At 38.4% G+C, this 23,611-nt stretch overlaps 1 protein-coding gene across 2 annotated transcripts in view; it reads left to right on the forward strand.

Moving 5' to 3' along the window:
• LRCH1 (leucine rich repeats and calponin homology domain containing 1) overlaps positions 1–23,611 on the forward strand; it is a 124,093-nt gene that overhangs the window by 13,990 nt on the left and 86,492 nt on the right. The gene's annotated exons all lie outside the window — the stretch shown is intronic.

The raw sequence follows: 23,611 nt of genomic DNA on the forward strand, positions 1-23,611 counted from the left end.
TTGTACCGTAGAGTCAGTGCAAGCTTGTGATAATCATCGCTCCTATTTTATGCTGACACTTCCCAAGACTACGATTGCATGCTTCATTGTGCTTGTGAGTATTCATCCGACAGGGTTACAGAGGAGTTTGTCCCTAACCTGCCATGTGCTCCAGGCCCTAGCACATCTTGAACTTGGCTATGTTTTCACTTACTGTACCATTAACACCTGTCACTGCAGATTTTGTCAACAATGATTTTGAATTCTAGGGGAAAAAGTCCAGAAAATCTTGAATGATGTTGTGTTGAGAAGAAGAACATCTAAAAAATTAGATGATGCTATATCCTTAATGGCTTTCTTGAGGAAATCACTCAGTTTCTCTGAGTAGACATCAGATGAACACTCCACAACCAAATCAAAATGGCTGATGTTCTGGTGTGAACAACTCAAAAAGGCTCTTGTAGTAGACACTATGTTCTTATAAGACTATAGAACATGATTTGTTTCAGTGGTTTACAAGTTTTAACTTCTGATGGTGGTTTCTTAAAGGTATACAGGTTTGAACAGTTTGCCAGTTTGCTTCTTCAAGTACTGTGATTTGTGGTGGTGTCCTTGCTTCAGGAAAAACTTGTGTATCCTTTGGTGCTTTGCTTTATGAATTAGGGTTGTAAAAATTAAGGTTATTTCTATCATAGAAGAACGCTTTAAATGAAATGCAAGAAAAGTTGCTTTTTAATTAAAAATTCCTCCTTGAGTATCTCTTCTAGAATGTTACTGCTTGACAATTCTGTTTATAGAAACAGGATGTTTTGGTTTTATGAAATGTGGATTTCTTGGGAACTCATTTTAAGAAAGTGTTTGTTTGCCTCCACCCTTGGTGGAATGCAGATGACATCAGATTTTTTTATGTACTGGTGCTACAGCCAGTAGTCCATAAAGACCAGGTTTAGAAGTGTCAGAGGCATAAAAGGAGTTGAACGCTAAGCAGCCTTACTATTTAGGGTGAATTGGTGGTATTGATGTTCAGGTGATCATATTTAAGGCAGTGAAGCCTTAGATAGAGGTCTAAAAAAGGTCTTAGAAAAAGCTCTAAAAATAAAGCTGGAGAGTTAGGTCGGGAAGGGTTGAGGACAAACAGAAAAGGATCCAGACATCTGTGTCAGAAAGGTGTCTTGGTGATGAAAGGTGTCTTGATTTATTATAGCACAAACTTTGCATTAAATGGAGATGCCGATATTCAGTGGAATGTGATAGCTGCACTTAAATATTTTTCGGGTGTTTGAATCATGGTTCGTGTTTTTTTTTTTAATGGAAGAAGGAAATGTTTGGGTGAACTGGAGGAAAGGAAAACATAGATGTAAAGGGAGAAGGGACTCATTTACTCCTTCCATACCTTCATGTCTTTGTTCCAAATTTTAACTCTGGCAGTACCTCAACAGTTGTACTCCAAAGATTCCTACAAGGCTGTAATCTATTGGGTGCTGCATAGAGAAACCGCAATAAAATTTTGCCCCTACCATATTAAGAGCATCCTCTTCCCTGCTTTTTTCCCTCCTCTTCTCTTATGTTTTGTCTCCTCTTCCTTCTCATGCCTTGCGAGCTTTACAGGGGACTCTGACAGCTTGGTCCTCTCTAGGATTTCCTTTGCAAATAGTCTTAAGTAGTGTATGCACGGCAACGTGTTTACTCCTTTGTTTTTCCAGTGGCCTTATGTTGGCCTTTTCTCCTTCTCAGGGGTGTCCTGTTGGTAGTCTCATCTGAGCTTCAGCCGCAGGGAGAGACGGCTTGGAAAAGGGAGATGGTGAACATAACTGCTTCTAGGTTAGGAAAGTTTTCAATAGCAGATTTCAGAATATTGTGAAATTAAAAGGTAAATGAAAGATGCTAATGGTCATTCCATATTATACAATATGCTTACTTGACAAGTTCAACTTGTTCAACTTACTTGGTTCTACTGTAGATCACTGTGTTCATCCTAAAACATACCCCTTTGATTGCCCTTCGTGGATGGCAAAGCTGTGTTACTCACTTCTGTTGGTCTGCATCTCTCATCCGTAGTTCTCTGGTACTTGTGATAGTTTTGGTTCGACTGGCATTTGATGTGGAAACTTTTGGTTAAGATCTCATTACACTTCTTTAAACAGAAAGTTTGTAAATCAAAAGGCAAGTATCAGTTGAATTATACTCTATTTAATAAAACCCTCCAGGCTTATTCTAACTTTGTCTAAATTTCATGGGATTATAGGATAACTCAGATTAGAAGGGCCCCCTGGAGGTCATCTGGTCCAACCGCCTGTGCAAAGCAGGGTCAAGTATGAACCTGTTTAACGTGGTATTGCCAGCTGAAGCATGTTTCATTTAGCTTAGGAATTCCCATGTATCATGAACTTTTCCAAATGTAGCGGGCCTTTTGGAACCTGCTGTTTCAGCCTCTTCTTCTCGAATCAAAGATTTTCTAATTATGCATCTTCAAATCCCTTTTTCTGCAGCTTCAAGATGAGATTTTGAACAGGGTAGCTGACCGCTGTACGTGTGGAACGTATTCCTCCTGTAGTGAATTCCTAACGTTTTTGTGGTGAAAGAGTACCTGAGGTGATTAGATTCTGTTTACAACCACTTGCTTTATATTTATGCAAAACTTTCTCTGACACCTTTTGTCCACTGACATATTTACCCATAAACCTACTTGCAGAGTCTTGCTCAAATTGTGTGTTGATGTAAATTCTGACATAGTTTGCATCCCCTACCAAATGGGGAGACTCGTTATGCTGGGTAGGGCATGCTGGAGAAAGGACTTAGTTTAAACATTTTGCAAGTGTTTTTGCAACACTTTATAAACAGACTGCGGTGGTCTTAGTTATTTTAAATCCTACTCCGTGTAGATTAGTGGTTCTGTATCTGAAAGATGTTCGTGAGGAACATGTAGTGCTCAAGACTCAAATGTTCAATAAGAATATTAGAACACGGGTTTGTTGTTTGGGTTGAGATAGGGTGGTTTTTGTTTTTTGTTCTGATGGCAGCTGTTGAAGAATCTGTGTTTAAAATTACTAAACCATTGAAGTGTTATGGCTGTAAATTTTACGTGTTATAACAGATAATTTAAAATTACAATGTCCCAAAAACAATTAAATAATCCTTATTCATTTTATGCCAGTAACAATTCTTTTGTCTTTTTCTGTTCTTAGAAGAAGGTAATAGTACTTTTTTATTTCTGCTAATTTAATTTAGTAAGTGTTGTGGGGCTTATTGTTATTTAGGAAAAAAAAGCGGTTAATAATAAACATAATAATTATTTGGATCAAATATGAGTGTAAGTTGGTCCTGATGGTGGAAGCAGGTGGTGATTAATTTATTGTGAGTTTTTGTGTCAGGTGCTGGTTAATATGTACATTCAGAACTGAGTTTATAGGAGTCTTCATTCACATGAACCTCTTTGTTTTGAATATTATGAATTTGAGACTTAAGTCACTTAATATGCTTGCGCTCCATATTACTGTGTATCTAATGTAATGGTGGGTTGTTCAAAACCATATAATGGAACAATAATTTGACTGTTATAAGTCAAATGTTTGGTAGGTGAAATCAAACCTTGCTATTAAAGGAATTACTGCAAAGTTTTCCTGTGGAATGTAAGGATAAAGCATAAAGAGTGGTTAAAACTTTTCCCAGCATTTTTATGAATTCAACAGATGTACTTGGACTTTAACAGATTATTTTGCATGTGTAAACTAAGGACAGAAAGAAATTCAAATCGCAGAGAGCATTCAGGCTGTCTTGCTTTTTACATCAGGCTGTCTTGCATTAGGTGATGCAAGGTGACTGCACTTCAGATGATCAGTTTGCTCAGCAATTTTGTACTGCTGTGTTCGGTGACAAGGAGTGTTAATACCTGGGTGTTCTCAGTGTAGTTATGGAAGTAATTGGGGCAGTAATTTAATAGTTTGAAACAATAGGATTAAGACTCCACTGAGATCTTAATTGCAAGGTATGAAAGTGCGGTATAGTTTTGCTGCATGTCTTATATTTGTCATCATTTCTGGCATTGCTGTGCATATGTAGTCGTCTTTTTTTCTTTTTTTTTGGACAACTTGATGCCCAGCTGCAGGGAGGGTGAAAGCTAGGCATGACCAAAATCGCTGGCAAAATCCCAACTGACTGATATATATAGGATTTGCCCTCTTCTGAATTTCTAAAACAAATGATACCTCGTGGGACTTAACTCTTGGTGACTTACAAAACAAAAAAATGTTTTTCCTAGTGCATGAAGAAGCTGTTCTGTTAAGCATAACTATTCTGTGGGGGTTTGCTCCTTTTTTATAAGGCAGCGTTAACTTGAAGAGCAGTATCAGATTTATTCAACTGATGTCTTAGAAAGTAATTCTCGCAAAACTCACTTCTATTAATTGAATTTTCCATTCTTACATGTGGTTATCAAAATGTTTGTATGTCAGAATATTAGTGCAACGCCTTACATCAGGGAGAAGATGCGGAAAAGAAAATATGCAGCAGTTTTATTGGGAGGTGACGGATACCCAAATAATGCATCCTATCAGCCCTCAGAGCTAGGAGTTGATGGGTATATGGGAAGAGGCTGTGTTGTGTGCTTTCTCTTGGCCTTTATGGCTAATGGGTTGGAAAGAAGGAGCAACTGTGGTGTATGAGGTAACTGGCTGGAGTAGTGAGCTGTTAGATTTTTCCTGTCTTAGCTGCGCTGAAAGGTTTTGGACGTGGATATGATCAAATCTCCTTTACCCATCTCTTGCAGTGTCCACATAAATAGAATAAGCTGTCAGTTTTAACAAAAAAGCACAGTGAGGATAGTTGTTTAGTTCATACCCTACTACAACGTATTTCTACACTTTAGGAGCATGTTGGGTATTTTCCTCGGGGATTGCTCCATGCTCCTTAATTTCTATTTAAAACATCTGTCAGTCAGTGTACCTGGCAGCGAATTAACTGGAGGAAGTCAGTGCTTAAATAACATCAACTGAAATGTTTTTGGGGACTTTCCAATGGATTTTTACTGTGGTAATCAGTCATTTAAAAAGAAAAAAAAAAAAAACAAAAACAACAAAACCAAGGCTTTGTCGTCTTTTGGTGTCTCATAAAACTGCTGTGTAAACATTGAACTGCAGGTGCACCCATAGCCAGTTTTATTGCAGTTTACTAATCTGGAGCACAATTTGTAATTGTTACTGCATGAATCTGGTCTGCACAGTGTTTTAGGGCTTAACTCGGAATGGCACAACGAGTATATATGGCCCACGTTACTATAGCAGACAGTAGCTTTCAACCCCTCACAGAAGGACATGGCATCCAACACTTAAGTGCTTTCTTGTTTGTAACAGAGTTTAGTAATTTATGACTGTGTGGAAAAATCTTTTGCTACTTTGATGTGCCTCATTTATAGGGAGAGAGCCAAACCATGTGTAATTGCTTCTCTGGTATCATTCAAGTGAATGAGGTAAATACGAATGGCTGGCTGACCAACATATGTGCTTCGTATTTGTTTGTGATAATTTGAGGAAAACTTAAGTTAGAGATCAACAATTTTTTATGCTTTGATTTGTGTGTGTGTATATATATATTATCCAATTTTAGGCCTCTCTAAACTTTTGTAGGGGAGGTAGTTATTGTACTTACGTACCAGATAAAGGCACAGTTAAACCATGAGAACACATTTTCTTAACAGACTGTTCCCTGGGGTAACTATTCATATAAAAACACGTTTGTTTTCAGTTTCATAATTATATGCGGGCAAAATATTTCAGACTATACTGGCTATTGAAATTACTGCTTACCAGAGTTTTGTGCAAAGGAGTTGCTCAAACAAGGATGTTCTTGAATAAGGAACTGCCTCAGTCATTGTGCATTGTATTCTCTCGTTTGCAGGGGTGTGTAAGCACGTGTATGTAGGCCTGTGAGAGATTGGGTACACATAGACACACTTCAGTCATATGGGCTTAAAATTTGGATTTTTGTTTTCTTGTAGGTGGAAGGAAAAAGGGACTTTTTACATCTGTAATTAGAAGATTGGAGGTCTTCCTAGTCTAGTCATGGGAGGTTTTCAGGAGCAGTTTTAAGACCAAAATTATGATTTATGCACAGCTTATTCAAAGCAGTTGTGTATATATTTCATTCTGAACTCAGTTTTTGCTACTTGGAGTACATACTTACAGAAGCATGTTATTTTTACAGTGATTTCCATGGTCACATTTTCATGTAGTTATGTGACAATTAAATATTTTGTTACATATTTAAATTGTGTAGTAATCTTATTTGAAGTAGGTATCTGACTACTGATTTCAAATCCCTGTTCTTTGTATTTACTGAAAAAGTAAATACCAGGAGAGTAGGAGAGACTCAAAAGTCTGATGTGATCTTTTAAATTATTTGCATCCTTGTGCAATTGCTTTGTAAGTACGTCTGTCTAAAATACAGTGATATACAATATATATACATAAATGCAGAAAAAAGTAATACATAATTTTATGATATTTGTGGTTAGTTCCACATATCTTTCAATGCTATGTGTATCCTGACTTCCAAGTTTGCTTGTAGTCAGAGGAGTAACCTGTCTCAAACCCATGTGCTGAGGTATTTATGGCTATCTTGCTAGCTGCTTGCTGATTCCTTTGTGATAATTATTGTAACGTTTTGTCTTTCTTAAGTAAAGGAAGCGTCTTTGTATTTCAGCTATTTGATTGCATTCTGTTCCTGTGTGTGATAGGGAATACTAAAAGAGATTTGTTTTCAGTAGATTTAATACTAGTTGAGTGTTTTTTTTAATGCATATATAAATACTACAATAAAAAATGTTGTATCTCCTTTGGGCTGTTTCTTTATTAATTGCATTCCTAAAAAATGAGTCCCCAGCCTCTGTCTCTTTTCTGTGTAGAAACCAAAGGTTTTGCTCTTGAATTTCAGAGAATTAGTGTCACTTCATTACTTCATTCATGCAAGATTAATCCCTTATTCAAGATTTAAATCTATGAATCCTGTAGGCAAATTGCCTAGAAACTGAAGCAATTTGGTGATCCGTTACATTTCTGGTTTTATGGAGGCAATTCTCCCCCTTCTCCCAGCATTAAACCTTCAGGTAAATGTAGTGGATGAAATTACCAGCGAAAGTTTAGTTAGTTATACAATTGTTGATCAAAGAAATTGAGTACGTCTACATGAGCAATTAGCACAATTTGTAAGAGGGGATCTCAAAAGCAAAATAGTTGGTTCTGGGGATCAAGCTACGAATTTAAAGGGATTTTATTTTTGACTCATTCTGATGCCATAGAGTGACTGCCCCTTTTTACAAGTGTATTCTCAAGTTTAGTTGCCTCTGAAAGCAACCCAGTTCATGTGCTCTCTGCTGTGCATTTGAGTATGGTAAGTTGGGATGGTAAGAAGACTTAATCTTTTGGATTCCTGAACTGAACTAAAAATGCTGCTCTAGGCACATTCAGTGTATTTTAAATGATCTGAATTTTTTTTCTGGCAGTCTGTCAAGTAACATGAGGATGCCTATAAAACATGCTGTGTTCAAAATACCATGTCAAGCATGCAAAAAAATCACTTCCGATTCTGCTGAGACAGGAAATGAGTATCTTTGCCACTGCTTTGAGGAAGGGAATACCTAGCCTAATTCTGAGTGTATATTGCACTTTGAAAGATGACTGAATCGAATGTTTTTAAAGCTGCACTTAAGTGCCTTATGTTTGGCCATTGTCCAAAATCTGTTTTAATAAGTGGTAATTTGGGGTGGCTTCCTCACGTTGTACATGAGTTCCTAAAGAGGTAATAAAAATGGGTTTGTCCAGTTCAAATAAAACCGACCTTTTCAAAGTTAACTTGGTAGGATAAGATAAATTAACATTTGATTATTTAATAATATTCTAAAAATATTGTACTAGCTAGAACGGACTTTTATTAAAAAAAAATTGGACATAGGCAAAAAACTGATGTCTGTATCAACTTCTTTAATGAAACAGTCATGCAAAATTCAATAGCATTATAATCACCTTTAGAAAAGGTAGTATTTGGAGCAAAGCAGTTGCTTAAAGCTAGATAAGGGAGGGCTTTAGGTTGTTTTGGGAAGTAACAAGTATGGGAAAATGGCACTATTAGGGGACAAATCTGTAAAATTGAATGAAAACAGTATCTTGCATAAAAAAACATCAAGCATACTTTTGATACAACAGTTCGGGAATAGGTGAATGTCTTAAATTTGGAAATTACTCTGTGTGAGGAGGCTCTGATTTTGCTAGTCATTACCCATTCATTTTGAAGTGATACAGTTTATTAAAAAAAAATGACGTTGAGTCTGCAGTAGTACAGCACTGTTTTCATATTAGTGAGCAGTAAGCGTCAGTGTGAATTCACTGCTGTGTTGTGAAGCAGGAAAAAAAAAAAACAGTTTCAGTTGAATATGGGACATCCTTTCCACCCTCACCACAATGCTTTAAAACTGGATTGTTTATTTCCAAAAGAATATACAGGAGAAAAATTCTGCCTTTTCAGGGCTGTCCCTTAGTTATGTAACTTTCAGTCTCTGTTTTTTAAATATGTAACAAATTATAGGGCTACTGAAAATCAGGGTAATGTAATGCTCACACAGGCATAACCCTAGCTCTGTTGGCTCTATGTGCATGAAGTCTCTTTATTCAGCCCTAATGTTTTGGAGCTGTAGGGATAGACTTGCAGTAGCCAGGTTACCTCTGTGGCTTTGTAGAACCAAGATATATGTAGACTATACATCTTGAAAGAAAAGCCTTTGGTGTATTTTAATGTCAGGCAGGACATTAAACAGTCTTACCAGAGATGAAACGTTCAAAATTTTACACTCTGTGTAAAATTTTGCGGAGGTATTCCTTATAAATTCATATTGAAGCAAAGGTAGGGAAAAGCTTTCCCTCTGAATTTGTGTTGCTGGGCCTTCCATGTCAAAGAGACTCAGTGTGTGTCTTCTGGGTCTGTTGCAGTTGGAGGTGGAAGAGATCTTGCACTGATTTTTCAGTTGGGAGAGTTTCTCTAGAATAACAGTTCCCAAAGTGAAAAATACTAATTGTGTAAAAGTTTGAAGGTGCTGTCCCACTCAAACTGCCTGTAAAATCTTGACTAAAAGAACATTCTTTTTCCTTTATGACTACTAAGAATATAAGCAAGAGCCAGAAATAAAACCAAACTCAGTGTTAAGCAGTTTTCCAAAGGAGAGCCAGACTGACTGATAGAGATTCTAGAACCAAAACTGTTTAGTTAAGAACAGGACTTGGCCTATTTTCAGCCTTACCCATTTCAGATCATCTTCACAGATGCACGTAAAGGCAGAATGTAATCCTTGTGTAGGGGAGGTTTAAGTTTATCCAGGTAGAATTGAAGAGGTGTAGAAGAATGATGTTTTATAAAAGTTATATGAGCAAATAGTAAAGATGTCAACTCTTCAGTTTTTAAAGAAAAATTGTATTTGATAGGAGCTCTACAGACTGCTGCCTAAATATATATACTATGTTCAGAAAACTTGCAGTCTGTTTGGAGTGGCTGAAAAACGTCACATCTTGACCCTATACGTGTTTATCGTTGCTTGCATCACATCTGACTTAAACAGCTAAGTAGGGATGCTTCTCTGTACATGTCTAGAATTTCAGTTTTCCTTTAATGCGGTACAAAGCTGATGATTGTTGCGGGACTTTGCAAGGCTTGCTTCTTTCAGAATTGCAACCGAACGTCCAACACAGTAAGGCAGTGGAAAGCACGTCCAAGAGAAAGGTAATAAGTAAGCAAATAATTCCTTAAGAAGTGAAAGGCAGCTATCACTTTAAAGGTGAGAGGTGGTACTGTGGGCCCACTGCATTCCACGGATGAGGAACATTTTTGTCAAAACTGATGAAAGGTGTAAGTGTGTCTCACAAAAAGAAAAGCCCTGCTAAGAACTGGTTCTGAAAATGATTCTCTCTATGGTGGTAGCTGATGAACATCCCTGAAAACGTTTCAAGACTCTGGTGTCAACTTCAAAAAATCTGGAGCATGTCTTGCTGCAGTGGCTGGCTGTGGTCTACTGTAGTACGAGTGAGTGAATGTACTTTGGGTAGTGATAGGCGACAGCTAGGAGAATTTTGCCTGGAATACTAGGGATAATGTTTGTCCCTATTAGAATGTTCTCTCTTCCTTTCAGTCCCTAATTAATCACTAAGAATTAGTAAATACAGCTGAAAGTATGAAGACTACGGTTGTATCTTAGCTGGAGCTAAGAGTTGAGGGAACCTTTTGTTAATCACAGAAGTCATGTGTGGCCTGTTTATTTTTATTCCCAGTAACAGAAGAGGATAACTTCAGCATTAATTTTTCTGAATTGTTTGCATAGTAGTAGGATAGTGTGAGGGAACAAAGAAAACCAAGGAAGGCACATGGCTTTTGTGAGAGAAGCAGGAGGAAATTGAGAGGCCTAACATAACCAGCGTGGTTTAAGCAAAGGTGGCTTTTCAGCAGGGGAAAATGCGTTGCCTTTTGGAAGTGGAGATAAGCAAATGAAACAGGTTGGACCAACTCTTTGTTCTGGTATTGGGAATTTAAGAGACTCGCTGTCCAGGACTGTGAGATGGAGTAATGAGTTGTGATTAGTTTTTGAAATGTGTAAGTGATCTTATGTCACCAGACCTTGTTGGTAAGGTTCTGCAAGTTGAGTAATAACCATTTTTTTAGTATATTTATTTTTGAGAAGGCAAAGGTAGATAAGTATGCATGACTTAAACGATATAAGATGTAGAAATTATGGCTGATGATACTAATTAAGCGTATAAAGCTGAGTAGATTATTCACCTAGGAGGTTTTATTAGTGTGTGTTACTAGAGGTCTTTGCATTTATTGTGGAAGTGATTTCATTTGGCTGTATGAAGAGAGGAATGTGTTGGTATCACAATGATAGTTTTGTCTGTCTGGGTAAATTTTCTCTTTTTTACTCTTTATATGAATGTTCTAGAAGCCCAAAAATATACTTTGTTTAGATACCTGATTTATGGTCAAGGTCTAAATTACCACACACAGAGTAGTTTTGAAATAGAGTGTATTTTTAAAATACATTTGGAAACACTTCTCATAGATTTTAGGGAATGGAAAATGAGTTTAAAAAGTCCTTTTCTTTCTTGCTTTTTGATTGTGACTTCTGAGGAATTCTTCTGTGTCTTGATAGCTGCTCAGTTTGCAAGGCTTTGAACAAAAGGAAGGTAGGAAAACAGTTTTGTAAGGGTTATGCTGAGGTTACGGCTGTGGCAGAGCTTGCGGTTTCCTTGTGGAATTGTTTGTGAAATGAATGTGAACGAAGATAGGACACTGGGAAAAGAGGAAAAAGCAAATAAAGGCCTACATTAAAAAAGGCAACAAAACCTTCAAACAACATAGCAAATTAGTATCCTGTGGCTGGCCATAATGAATAGACTAACCACTGTATAGAGGCAGTTTCTGGACGATGTTGATAGCCAAGGCTAAAATAAACGCAGGGTTTTTTTGGCACATGATTATTGTGTGATATCTAAATTCTCAGTAGAATGGAGCCTTTTTTATTATTGAATATAGATGCTATCATGCCAGGAAAGCAGAGAAAAAACATTTTGACTGATGAGTTCCTACCTTTTGCTTGTAAATAAAGCAATACAGATTGTTTTTTTAATTTTGAAATAAACGATGAATAAAATATAATTACCTTAACGCTTTATGGGCTTATTTTAAAATGAGATTAAAATCATCTGTTCAAACTAATAGTGGAAACTAAGTAAACGTTGTTGTTTACTCCCTAACTTTGTATATAATTATGGTCCACACTGTCACCATGAATGGACCTGCAACAGTAAAGTCTATGAATCTGAACTTTGCCAGTGTAGACATATATTCTGAATTTTAACTTTTCCTGCTAGGTTTTTTAGGTGCTGGGCAATGTAACTCTTCAGTCTGCAGCAAAAACAAAAATAAACCAAGTGTCTTGGATTCCTCAGGCAGAGGCTGGCTTCCTGTCCTGTTGTTTGGAATAGTGTGCATGTATGGTAAAGATAGGGAGATTCTCTCTTTTTCACCCCTTCCCTGCCACGTTCAATAGTACTGCCATGCAGTTTTTTCCTCCCCTGTCTCCTGTTATAGCCTTTCATATAGGAAAATAAGATGTCATCTTGGATCAGACATCTGGGGCAAGACAGACAAATCAGTTTTCCCCCTGTTAATCTGGCTTTGCTGGCTTGTTTATGTACTAAATATGTGTAATAGAACTTCTGCACTTGAAGCAAATAATTAAATGGGTAGCATCTTCGAAAAACTAATCTAAAGTGCTTTTGGCTGAAAAAAAGCAGAAGCAGTCTTTTGTGTGCTGCAGGATGCTATGAAAAATACCTCTCCTGAACTCCAAAAATACTGAAGGATTTTATGAAAGGTAAATAATGCTGGTTGAATCTTGGCCTGAAAAAGCTCTTATTTTCTTCATGCAGCAGCTGTTGTATTAATTGTTCTAGAGAATGATAGCAATTGCCGGAAGCCACACAGAAATACCATAATAATCAGTGCAGACAAAAACGTTAAAGAACTTGACTTTTTAGATGATGTAATTTAACAATAGGTATAACTTGAGACTTCATCTTGATAGTAGGTATTTTTTTCTTTAATATTAAAAACCATGTAGTGACACACTGTACAAAGCATTAAAGATACTGTTCTACGTTTTTGCATGGGCTGATGCCGCTGGCAGATGGAATTGCTGGACAGTTAGGGACGCTCCATAGCATACTGAACCATTGACTCCATCACTTGAAGTTAGAAAGAAATATCTGTTTCAGGTAAAATACTTTTTTTGGGGGGCGGCTTTCTAGTCACAGAATTGCAGAGAGAGCCAGACATTCCTTTTACAACTGAGTTTTAGTTATAGCCTTGTCTCTGTGGTGGTGTGATGCTTGATGTGCACAGGGAAGTTCAAGAGCTGTTTACTAGCTCTTGGTCTTGTACTTGCGGCATTAGCTTGAGTCACTAAAGATGTCATCTTAGTTCTTTCTTCTGTCCCAGGCTCACCTTGTGGGCTTTGGTCAGTCACAATTGCTGGCCTCCAGTCCCTGTCTGTCTGTGAAATACACAGTAATAATTTTTACCAGGTAGAAATATGATGAGATCAGGTGTGATAAAGGAGGATACAGCAATATCTCGAGTCCCGTGAAAACGTTGGCAAGATGGAAGAACAACTGCTGGAATGAACAGGGAAGGTTGAAAGAAAGGTTGGAACTAGAAGTGGGGTAAAAAAGGGTTGTGCTATAGCAGGAAAGAGCGAGTAGCTTTGCCTCTTACCCCCAGCTGCTTTTACATTTCATACTGAACTGATTTGCAGCTACGTTAAATCTGTCATAATTTTTTTCTTCTTGCCTTTTATTTTTGATTGGTTGAGTGCAATATACTGAAATCTTATTTAATCATCTTTAGAGGCTTTTTATTAAAAAATAAAGCTTTAAGTAATGTAATAGAAATGCTAAAACATCTGTGAAATAGTAACTAAGCTGTCTTAAACCCTGCTGCTGTTTGAGACCATACCCATAAGGCTGTCTGACTAATGGCTGTTCAGATGGGCAGATAGTGACCAGAGGAGCGGTGACAAGGTAGAGATCTGAACCCACTTAAATCGGTCTGAATCAGCTGCTCCCAAAACCAGCAAAGGTGACCGGTTAAGCCATTATCCCTGTTGCAAAACTTGCTGGGGTGATTCACTGGAAGAAACTCTCTGGAATCCTGAGCAAGCTGGGGAGGGGGAGCTATTGAATGAAGGCACATAGGATTTATTGGGGGGACAAAGGGGTGAGATTGGGACTGAACAAAAGGATCTGGGGGTTGTACAGAATTGGTGTGAAATGTCTAAGGTGAGGACCAGAGGTGGGGAAGAGAAGGATTGAAGTGGATTGGGGAGGAATGGGAGAAAGGAAAGGAGGAGAGGCACGAAAGGGGCTGGCTGAGTTTAAGCAGGCGGCTGGTTAGTGATCGCTATGGCTTATCTTATCCCAGGGAACTGCCCCCCAGCTCCCTTCTGTCAATGTCTTTTTAGGGTGTGTGTGTGATCTGCTAGCAAACTTCAAGCTGTACTAGCCAGCAGGCAGGATGAGGGGCTGGGAGAGGGCAGCAGAGGGTCTGAAGGTATGGGAGGTGTGGATGTCAGAGGGACTATTTTTTCTTATTTTTCCCCTGAACATTGATCCTTCAGAGCAGGGTGGAGCTACGTGTGCCGCTTGTGCGGGTGTTTGTAGCGCTGCTGTCCCCCCCCGCGCATTCGTCTCTGGTGAGCTGTATATCCTGCAGTGGGTGTCTCCATCCCTTTGGAGTTACTGCTGCGCCGTGCTGCTGGTGGGACTTGGAAGAGTTTTAGGGGGCAGCAGCTCGTGCTGACCAGACCAGGAGAGGAGGAAATCCTTGGGTCCCTCGGTGTGTCAGTTTTGGCTGTCCTTAAGAAATAACCTTTTTGCTTCCTCCACTGTTTGTTATCTGTGAGAGGCTGACTTCTTTTTGGTGCTAGATGCTGTCCTCAAGTGTTTTCTTGTTCTGTATTGGGGTTGTACCCAACAACACAGAACAAATTTTCTCTGTTAGAGGCCCCGTCAGCAGAAACTGGTTGACACCCTCAACCCTGTTGGAAGTTTGTAGGTGCTTTGGGTGATTATCACCTCTGTGAGTTAGGCTGCTTTCACTTTTGGATTTTAATGCTTGCAGTGTCCTAACAGCTTTCCCTCTGTAACAGAGAATATACACCTAGCGATTGAAATGTACACTGTATCTCCTAGCACAAAAACTAAGTATTAATTTTTAGCAGTCCTCTTTTTTTTTTCCATAAAATTACTTGATAACAAAGCAAAAGTGGAAAGAAATGGGGAGAGGTTGTGTGATTTCTAGGTGCAAGCATGAGAAACTGTTGCAGAAATGATTTAACACAAACCCTGGTCAATGTGTAAACAGAGCTAGATAAGAAGTCTTAAGGTTCCTTCCATTCCTAGCCCTTGTTGCCCAGCTGTTTCCAGAAGTGCTGTTGATATAAAAACGTTTTCTAATGAAAGCTGCAGGAGATGTGCTTCCTTGCAATCCCAGTGCAGTTCTCCCTTTGCCATAAAGAGGCCAGCTCATGAACTCAGCCAGCCAAAGAGACTGAGCTGCTATACGTTTGATTTATGAAGCACCATGTATGTCAGGGGAAAGAAAAATCTACAGGATGCAATTGGATACGTTTTTTTTTTTAAGTTTTGTAATTATTTTCAGCGTTGTCCCTGAAGAATCCAGTTTCCTCTGAGGAGGAAATAGCAGTCATTGTTTCATATTCTTACATTTATTTCATTGTAAATACTTGTGAAAATATGAGAAATTCCTTGTGTGAGAGAGAAGCTGCCTCCAGAATACAAGTTGTGATTAGAAGTGATCTGAATTTCAGAAGGCACTGGTGCTTATTATTTTCTGATTTTATTTTGATAAAGCTTATGTGGTTGATTAAGGTTGCGATTAGTTTTATTTAATGAAGACAGGATGAAGTAGAGAGCTTCTGTAATGTGATTCTTATCTCGGAAGCCCAGGTGGTTTGTTTTTTCCTAGCTTTATGTAAACCAGTATTCGTAGAAAGCTGGTTCTCGGTTCCTAGATTACTTAGAGAAGAAGCAGATGACTGAGAACTAACTTGAAGCGTGATGCTCTCTTGTTTTCTGTTTACTTTCTCTTTGTTGACTGAGTGTTGGGTCATCTGCTGTAATGAAGGGAGATTAACTCGTAGTTCTCACTTCTAGATTCATTAAGTAACATTTTTTCATGTAGTGTGACTGGGTAGTACGTGCAGAATCAGGTTGCTTCCTCTGGTTTTAGAGGCTCCTTACTAAACCAAGTGTGATAGAACACTGCCAAGTAATATTGCAAGGAACGTGAGTTTTACAAGCTCCAGTTACGACATAAAACATGGTTTGTTACAGTTTTGACATAGGCCATAAACATGGTCTATAAACATTGCAGAAGTATCTGACTGCCAAGATATATAACCTCTTCCTCGTACCTTGCTGATTTAAGGCAACTTCTTGTAACAGGGATGGCAAGCTTTACAGTAAGGCGCACATTTTCACAGATCTTGTTTGGAACCACTCATGATTGATGGCCGTGCTCTGTTTTGTATCTCTGGGAGGATCCTTTTGTAGTCTTGAAGCAATTTTATTTATTTTTTAATAATAAAGTCTTGTTGTTAGATCAAAGAGGTTGAATTTTCCAGTGTTCCTGCAGTTGTGTGTGAGATGTAGCTTCACTGTTTGGGTATGTTGTACCAGCAATAAGCATTTACATCGTCTCACCTTCCATTCTTCCTGTTTCCGGCATGAAGCAAAGGATGCATTATCTGGTGCCAGGAATGAATTTGAAAGACTGTGAGCCTGCAGGTTAAAAAAACAAGCAGCAACAGCAGGAAAAAAACTCTTTATTTCTTATGTAGCCTACCACTTCTGCAGTTGTAATATTTCTGTAGTGTGACGGCTGAACTGTTTGAAGTTGTTAGGCTGAGTAGTTCAGTCACTCCAATCACTGTCTCCTAACTTGCTTTATAAAGAGTGTGAAAATTTACTAGTAGTTGAAGTCCTTATATTTTATAAAGACCAAATACATAAGCCATAGGATCAACGATAAAGCAATAGATGCAGTGATTTTTATAGGCACTTGGAACACAAACTTACGTGCAACCTGAGGCTGCGGTTGGCCTTCCTGTAGTTGCACGCTGAGCACGTAGTTCAGGAGTTTCACTCGGGCCTTATGGTTTTTGCTCTGGAGATTCTCTTATAGCAGGCATGTCAGCCCAAAGTTTGATCTCATTTCCGATTGGTACTGACTACCCTTTTCGTAGCATTTCGTAAGTATAAAGCAGTCTGTAGACTTTATTCCGCAACAGTAAGGTAGTGATTTTTTTTTTTTTTTTAACTCCAAAGTCAGTGTTGAGTTTTCAGTTCAGGCAGGTGAGGGGATTCCGCATCAGCCCTCAGAATATGTTTCTGGCACTCTTTTCCTTGTTATAAGAAGTTTAAAATAGAAGTTGTTTTTTAGGAAAAATAGAAAAAAAAATCTAAATTTGTTTATTTTTTAATGCATGTATGTTTGCTATATGAACAAATGTGTTAATTGTCTCATGGGTCTTCTATTTAGCAAAGAAGAGTAAAGGTCATGTAGTATTCAAGTCTATGGCACTTACAGACACTTTTAGTGTCAAAGGACAAGCTTTCAGAAGGGTCAATTTTATGTAAACCATTGTGCTAGAAAGAAAGAGTAGAAAGAAAACTGTATGGGAACATAAATGCAGTCCTTGGCTTGTGATAATTGCATGTACCTACACCATCTTGAATGTTTTGAATGAAGAGGCTGCTAGCAAAGTATTAAACTATTTTAATTAAAGCAAACTTTTTCTTTACCATGCCAGCAAGTATTAAAAAAGCGGCATCGCAGGGTTTCACAATACGAAGCGCATTCCAGAAGCATTCTACTTGATTGTTTGCTTTAAACCATTGTGTGCTGCAGAGCTGCTGGATGTCTAATAACATTTCTTGTCAACGAAACCTACGTGTAGCTTCTGAATGGATGCCTTGAGTAGATAGTTCTAGGAGAAAGCACATCAGAGATCGCTACATCTGCAGTCAGGGAGAAAACCTGGCAATTAGCCATTTTAATTGGGGTTGGTTTGTTTGTTTTTGAACCTGTGGTTTTTAGAGGGTAAGGTTTTACTTTCCAGGCTGATCCACAAATTCTCTCTTAACACCACGCTCCCGTGCAAGGGCTCTGGAAGGGTCTCTTCTGGATCCACTTCAAAGTCGATTGTTATTGCTATTGTGAGTAAAGTTGTGCTGCATGTGTGTTTGCTCATAGCTTTTCCTTATGGCATTCCAAGTTATTTTCTGAGGCTGCGTTTGTGAATTTAGGCAAAATATGGTTTCTCACGCTGCCTTTGCACTTCCAGAGATGACTTTTAGCCAGTCCTTTCTTTGTTACTCAAAGTTAGAGGTCTTTTCCCCCCCTCCTCCCTCTTCCTCTTAGCTTTAGAATGAGTTGAGAATGCAACTAAATGAAATTTCTTGAAGGAAATCAGTTACAGTAGTTCCTAATGAAATGACTTTTTCTTAATCCTTCTACACTCAACTACACATTCTCATGTGATTTCAGAATGGTAGATGGTTAACACTGAGGTGTTATATTTAGTCACCCAGTTACTAGGTAATTTCTTTTGCGGTTTGTTGGAATTGCAGCCAATAGACAAAATAATGTAGGCACATCAAAAGCACCACGTGTGCTATTGCTTCAAAGGAAGACGTTGTTTATTTTTATTCATGATGTTGTTGTGCCGCTTGAGGTGAAGACTGGAAGTTTTCCAGGCTCTTTTTTCCCATTAATGCCCCGTTTTGAGATGGCGAAAGGCATTCTAGTCGTACAGTACCACAGGTAAGTGTGGAAACTCAAATTATGCTTGTCTTCATGAGCAAACATGTTTGAAAATAATTGGCTATTTTTAATGTGTTATTGTTTTTTGTTTGGATTGTTTTTGAAGTCCACAGTACTGCAGTACCAGCAGTGCTTGAAGGCCCCGTGTCAGATCTTCCACTGTTTTTTCATGATTGTAAAACAGACAAAAAAAAAAAAAAAAAAAAAAAAAAACAACATTTCAAGAATGTATGTTGTGGTGTTCTATAAGAGGAAAAAACATTCAGAGTCCATAGAAAATGAACATGGCATGTAGTTTGTGTATCCTTAGTTAAGTATGCTGCTTATATTATGAAATAACTGAATAGTTTCATACAGCTAAATTATGGCTGTAGTGATTACAAACCAGTACAAAGAAGCAAAAGCAAAGTCGGGTACAACTAAGGGAGAGTGACTGTTGGTTTTATCTGTCTGTGTGTCTCTCTTAGTGACCTACTGTGTTTGCCCAGATATTTGCAAAACACCAAGAACGAGGCAATTTGTTTTATGTTGGCATTTTGTGGGATATGATGTATATATTGCACTTCTACTATCTCCAGTATACTTTTAATGGCTTCAACATTTTTTCTTTATTGATTAGTTTGCAAAGACAATCAGTAATAGAAGGAGCAACCCTGCTGACCTCTGAAATGTCCTTTGTGGGTGTAAGTGTATCTGTTTAGTTGTACTCTGAAATTTTGATGAACGAGTAGCTCTGGTTTTTCTGCCACAGTTATCCCTGTGTCATATTCCCCATGGCTTTGGAGTAGTCATATTGTTACTGTGTTATCTTTTTTTTACTTCACAAAAAACAGAAACAACAGAAATCTGTTGACATAGTTGGAATTTCAGAGTCAGAATTTACTGGCACGAAAATCTAAATTTTATTTAGCTAGAATATACGTTTTTACTTTTGCATGACCCAGAACTTTAAGAATTTTATTTTAATTTGATCAAAACAAAGCCATAACCACTTCTTTGATAGAAATAAAAAGGAAATCATCTCCAGGTTATAGGGCATCTTAGAAACTACTGGCTTGATCTTTTTATGCTATGTAAATATTACACTTCTACAGCATACGGCAGATTCTTTGTCTTTTTCCTCTCTCATGGGGAGATTAAAAAGGGAATTTCTAAGGAACTGAAAAAAAAATCAGGTTGCCTGATCTGAAAATCATCTCAGACTTTAAGAAATTTATTTTAAAGAAGTTTATTTCTAAGGGTAAGTAAACTTAGTCTGCAGGACTGTATTGCAGTGCCTAATGGTTGTTAAGAGCTCCTTGTACAGTAAATCTTTGGGTTTTTGTTTCTGCTTTTTGGTGTTTATTCTTTCTCTATGGAGAGTCCAGCATACTGTATTTTCTGGAACTGGCAAATGCAGTTTGTCTCCAACTTCAAAGCTGCAAATGGAAATCACTAATGAATTTGATACCTGTTTAATATTTGACACACAGCTGTTTTTAACACTTTAAAGCATGTTTGTGAATCTCTGCAGTACTATACAGATTTTTTTGGTCATTTATTCAGTTTTGTTTGTAGCTGTTAACTGAAGTTATTCTGCTGTGGTACAAGAATTCCACAACTTAATTACATTCCTCAGGAAATGAGATCTTATACTTGCAATGAGGTCAAATGCAAAAGAACTGGATCATGACTTTCATTAACTGCTTCTTTTACCTTGCACAAATCCTAGAATTCCATCACATTAAATGCTTCTTGTACATTTATATTTGAACACAAAGGAATGCTTTTTTTTCCCCTTCTTGTTCACTGTGCATGGGTTTTTGTTTTTTAAATAGCCCTGGGGTTGTTTGGTTTATGCTCTGACCAAGTTTGCAGTGAGCCAGTGGTACTAGCTGGAGGACAAAGTCAAGATTTTCGAAAGTTCAAGTTATACTCCAACCTTAAAACATAAAATACTGCTTGCATGTTATAATGGATTATGCACCTAGATTTGATATCCTTCTTAGAGATTTGCAAAAGCGATGATATGTTACCAAATGAAATATTGTGCTTTTTGTGTAGTTTGTTCTCTTAACTAATCACTTCAGGAATTACTTCAAAATCTGAGTTTGTAAATTTAACAGCCCACAGTAGCTACTTATTTTCTCATTTCTTTAGTTTAATCAATCTAATGTAAAATTCGAAAGTACATCCTTCTGCCTTGAATGATTTCATTCCCCCCTTCAGTCTTCATGGTTGAAATTAAGGCATTGCATTTTCTTTTTCTGAAGGGATTGTGAAACAGCTGAGCTTGTAGGATTGGCATGTTAGAAGTACCAAGAGGGAACCCTGAGAATAATTCAGAAGGAGGTTGGCATGAATTGAGTCTCATACATTTAATTTTTCTCTATCAGAGAAATAATTAGCTTCTTGTTAACAGAGCATGGCTTTTGACTCTTACTTCTGTTTGCGATATGGATCGCATCGTGCAAAGTGCAGAGAGTATTGATGAGTGCTGCAACAGTAACAGGGTAACCTACTATTTTTTTTCTTTGTGATTTAGATTTGTTTCTATACAAGTAGTGATTTTTCTCTCATGTTAATTATGGTATAATTCTGAACTCTGGCTGTTCCCGCCAGACACATTGGAGATGGGTGACTGGAAGAAACTAAGCCTTGGGTGATTTGGGAGGTGTGTGGATTGTACAACAGTCTGTCCTGCTCAGCCAGCCAAGTTTCCATTTATGAGGGTGCTAGCTGGGTAAAGATGACGTTAGGGATCATGCATCATTTTTCTACATAATTGAACATTTTTCATGCTTAATTTTCTTCTGCTGTTATGTCTACAGAGAAGTTCTTCAGTGGAGAGAGATTATGATTCAGGAGACCTCAAGCCATCTGGCTAGACTGAGGCTTTGTTTTCACGATTAAAGAAGAAAATAGTAGCAGGAGTGGATTGGTTTGGATTTTTTTTAACCATGGTAACTGTGCGTGGGCATCACTGGCAAAACGGAGCCAAGATGAGGTATTTTGGCTTTGCTGAGGTAAACTTGAAACTTGCTCAGGCAAGGCCTGTATGTCTGTCTGACACTGACCTTGTGCTTAGTTTCCCTAGAGGTAAAAATTCTTTTACCTTACTCAGCAGTGCAGAACAAGCTGGAAAATTTGCAGCTGTAAAAGGAGATTGGAACTGACTTGGTAAAATGCAGTTTTTAACTGTGCCTATTCCTTCATGTGTATCCACGAGCTGTTACTCTGCAGTGTTGAGCAAAGTTACACAGCTGTTGTCTAGTTAACAGCAATTTATTCTTTCTTTTTAGAGCTGTTTCTGATTACGGTGCATATGTGTGGGGTTTGTGATGATGCTGGATATAGTGTCAGATCCTGTGAAAGCAGGCTAGTATAAGATTTTAAGACTTAAATGATGGAGAGGCTCATTTTGAGGGTGATTAACGATGAAGGAATTTGGTGTTTGTGAAGGTACTGAATGCCTCTTTAGGTTAATGCTCTTCAGTCTAAATCTCATTAAAAGGTGTATGTCTTGAATTAATTGGATGCAGCTGAATACGGAATCTTCTTGAAGGAAATCTGTGCCCAAAGAAGGGCTAAGAAGCTGGTGAAGGGTCTGGAGAACAAGTTTTATGAGGAGTGGCTGAGGGAACTGGGATAGTTTAGCCTGGAGAAGAGAGAGCTCCATGGAGACCTTATTGTACTTACAGTTACCTTAAAGGAGGTTGTAGTGAAATGGGGATTGGGCTCTTCTCCCAAGCACCAAGTAATAAGACAAGGGGAAATGGCCTCCAGTTGCACCAGGAGAAGTTTAGGTTGGGTATTAGGAGAAATTTCTTTACTGAAAGGGTTGTGCGGCATTGGAACAGGCTGGCCAGGGGAGCGGTTGAGTCACCATCCCTGGAGGTCTTCAAGAAATGTGTAGATGTAGAACTTAGTAGCAAGGCTTGGTGGTGGACTTTAGGGCTAGATTAAAGGTTGGACTAGATGATCTTAGAGGTCTTCTCCAACTTGAGTGATTCCATTATTCTATGAGATGTTCCATTTGTACTTTTCCTACTTAAAAAAAACCCCACGTTTGTTCTGTATTATCTATGCAGTCCTGCTAAGGATCACTAGAAATGAATGTGAAGACTGGTATGTTCAAAGACTCATGTTGTTGACTGTTACGTGGAAAAAACTGTTCATTTCATGTAGCTTAAACCAAAAAGAGCAATATATTGATTTATTAATGTGAAGTAATTGAGTGGCAATCAGAGAACCGTGTGCCCAGGAGTAATAGCAGTAATCACAGAATCGTCTAGGTTGGAAGAGACCTCCAAGATCACCGAGTCCAACCTCAGACCTAACACTAACAAGTCCTCCACTAAACCATATCACTAAGTTCAACATCTAAACGTCTCTTAAAGACCTCCAGGGATGGCGACTCAACCACTTCCCTGGGCAATGCAACAGGTAAACCAGAGTGTTGGGCAACTTAAAAAAAAAAAAAAAAAAAAAAGTATTTATAAACATCTGCAAACACCTCAAAAACTTTTCATGACTAATCATGGCAAGTTCTAGTCCTCCCCTTCCACCCACAGGGAGTTACCGGCACACAAGCTCTGCAGGCAGTGTGGGTTACAAGTAAGGGGACTGAGCTCCACTAATTGCGCACACCACCTCTTGGAGATGAAGATGCTCCAGTTTTATACCAGGACCACTCCCTACAATCTACTGGTCCCTGGGCCAGTGATAAAGCCCCCCTGCCCCAAGTCACAGACCTCGGTGGCTGAGGCCCAGGTCCCCGCATTTCGCACTCAGAAGCATCACTGCACTGCCTGGAGCGCGGCTTATCCCTCATCCGGCGGGAGGCTGCAGAAATGTGGCTCTTTCTGCATCACGGTCAGGCTTTGACAGCTTCTCTGTTACCATTAGGAGGTTCCTCTTCTCTGTCACAAATATTCATGCTTCATTTATCCTTTTTTTCAATCTGACTCCTGCGTTTCAAAAGCCTTTTTGTAGCTACACGGTTTGTTTGATCCTTTTCAGGGCTGTCTTTGTGTTGGTGAAGGAACATGTTTATATTTGGCATGTGGGAGGCTGCTTCTTGACTTGTTCAATTTTGTTCAGTATAAAAGTAGTACATATATCAATAAAAAAAGAAAGGCACATACTGGAATGAGCGAGTCTTGAGGGCTACCAGGATGTCTGGGAGGCTTGAGTCCATGATGGATGAGGAGAAACT

This window comes from Cygnus atratus, chromosome 1 (assembly GCF_013377495.2).
Source record: "Cygnus atratus isolate AKBS03 ecotype Queensland, Australia chromosome 1, CAtr_DNAZoo_HiC_assembly, whole genome shotgun sequence".
Classification (NCBI taxonomy): Eukaryota; Metazoa; Chordata; class Aves; order Anseriformes; family Anatidae; genus Cygnus; species Cygnus atratus.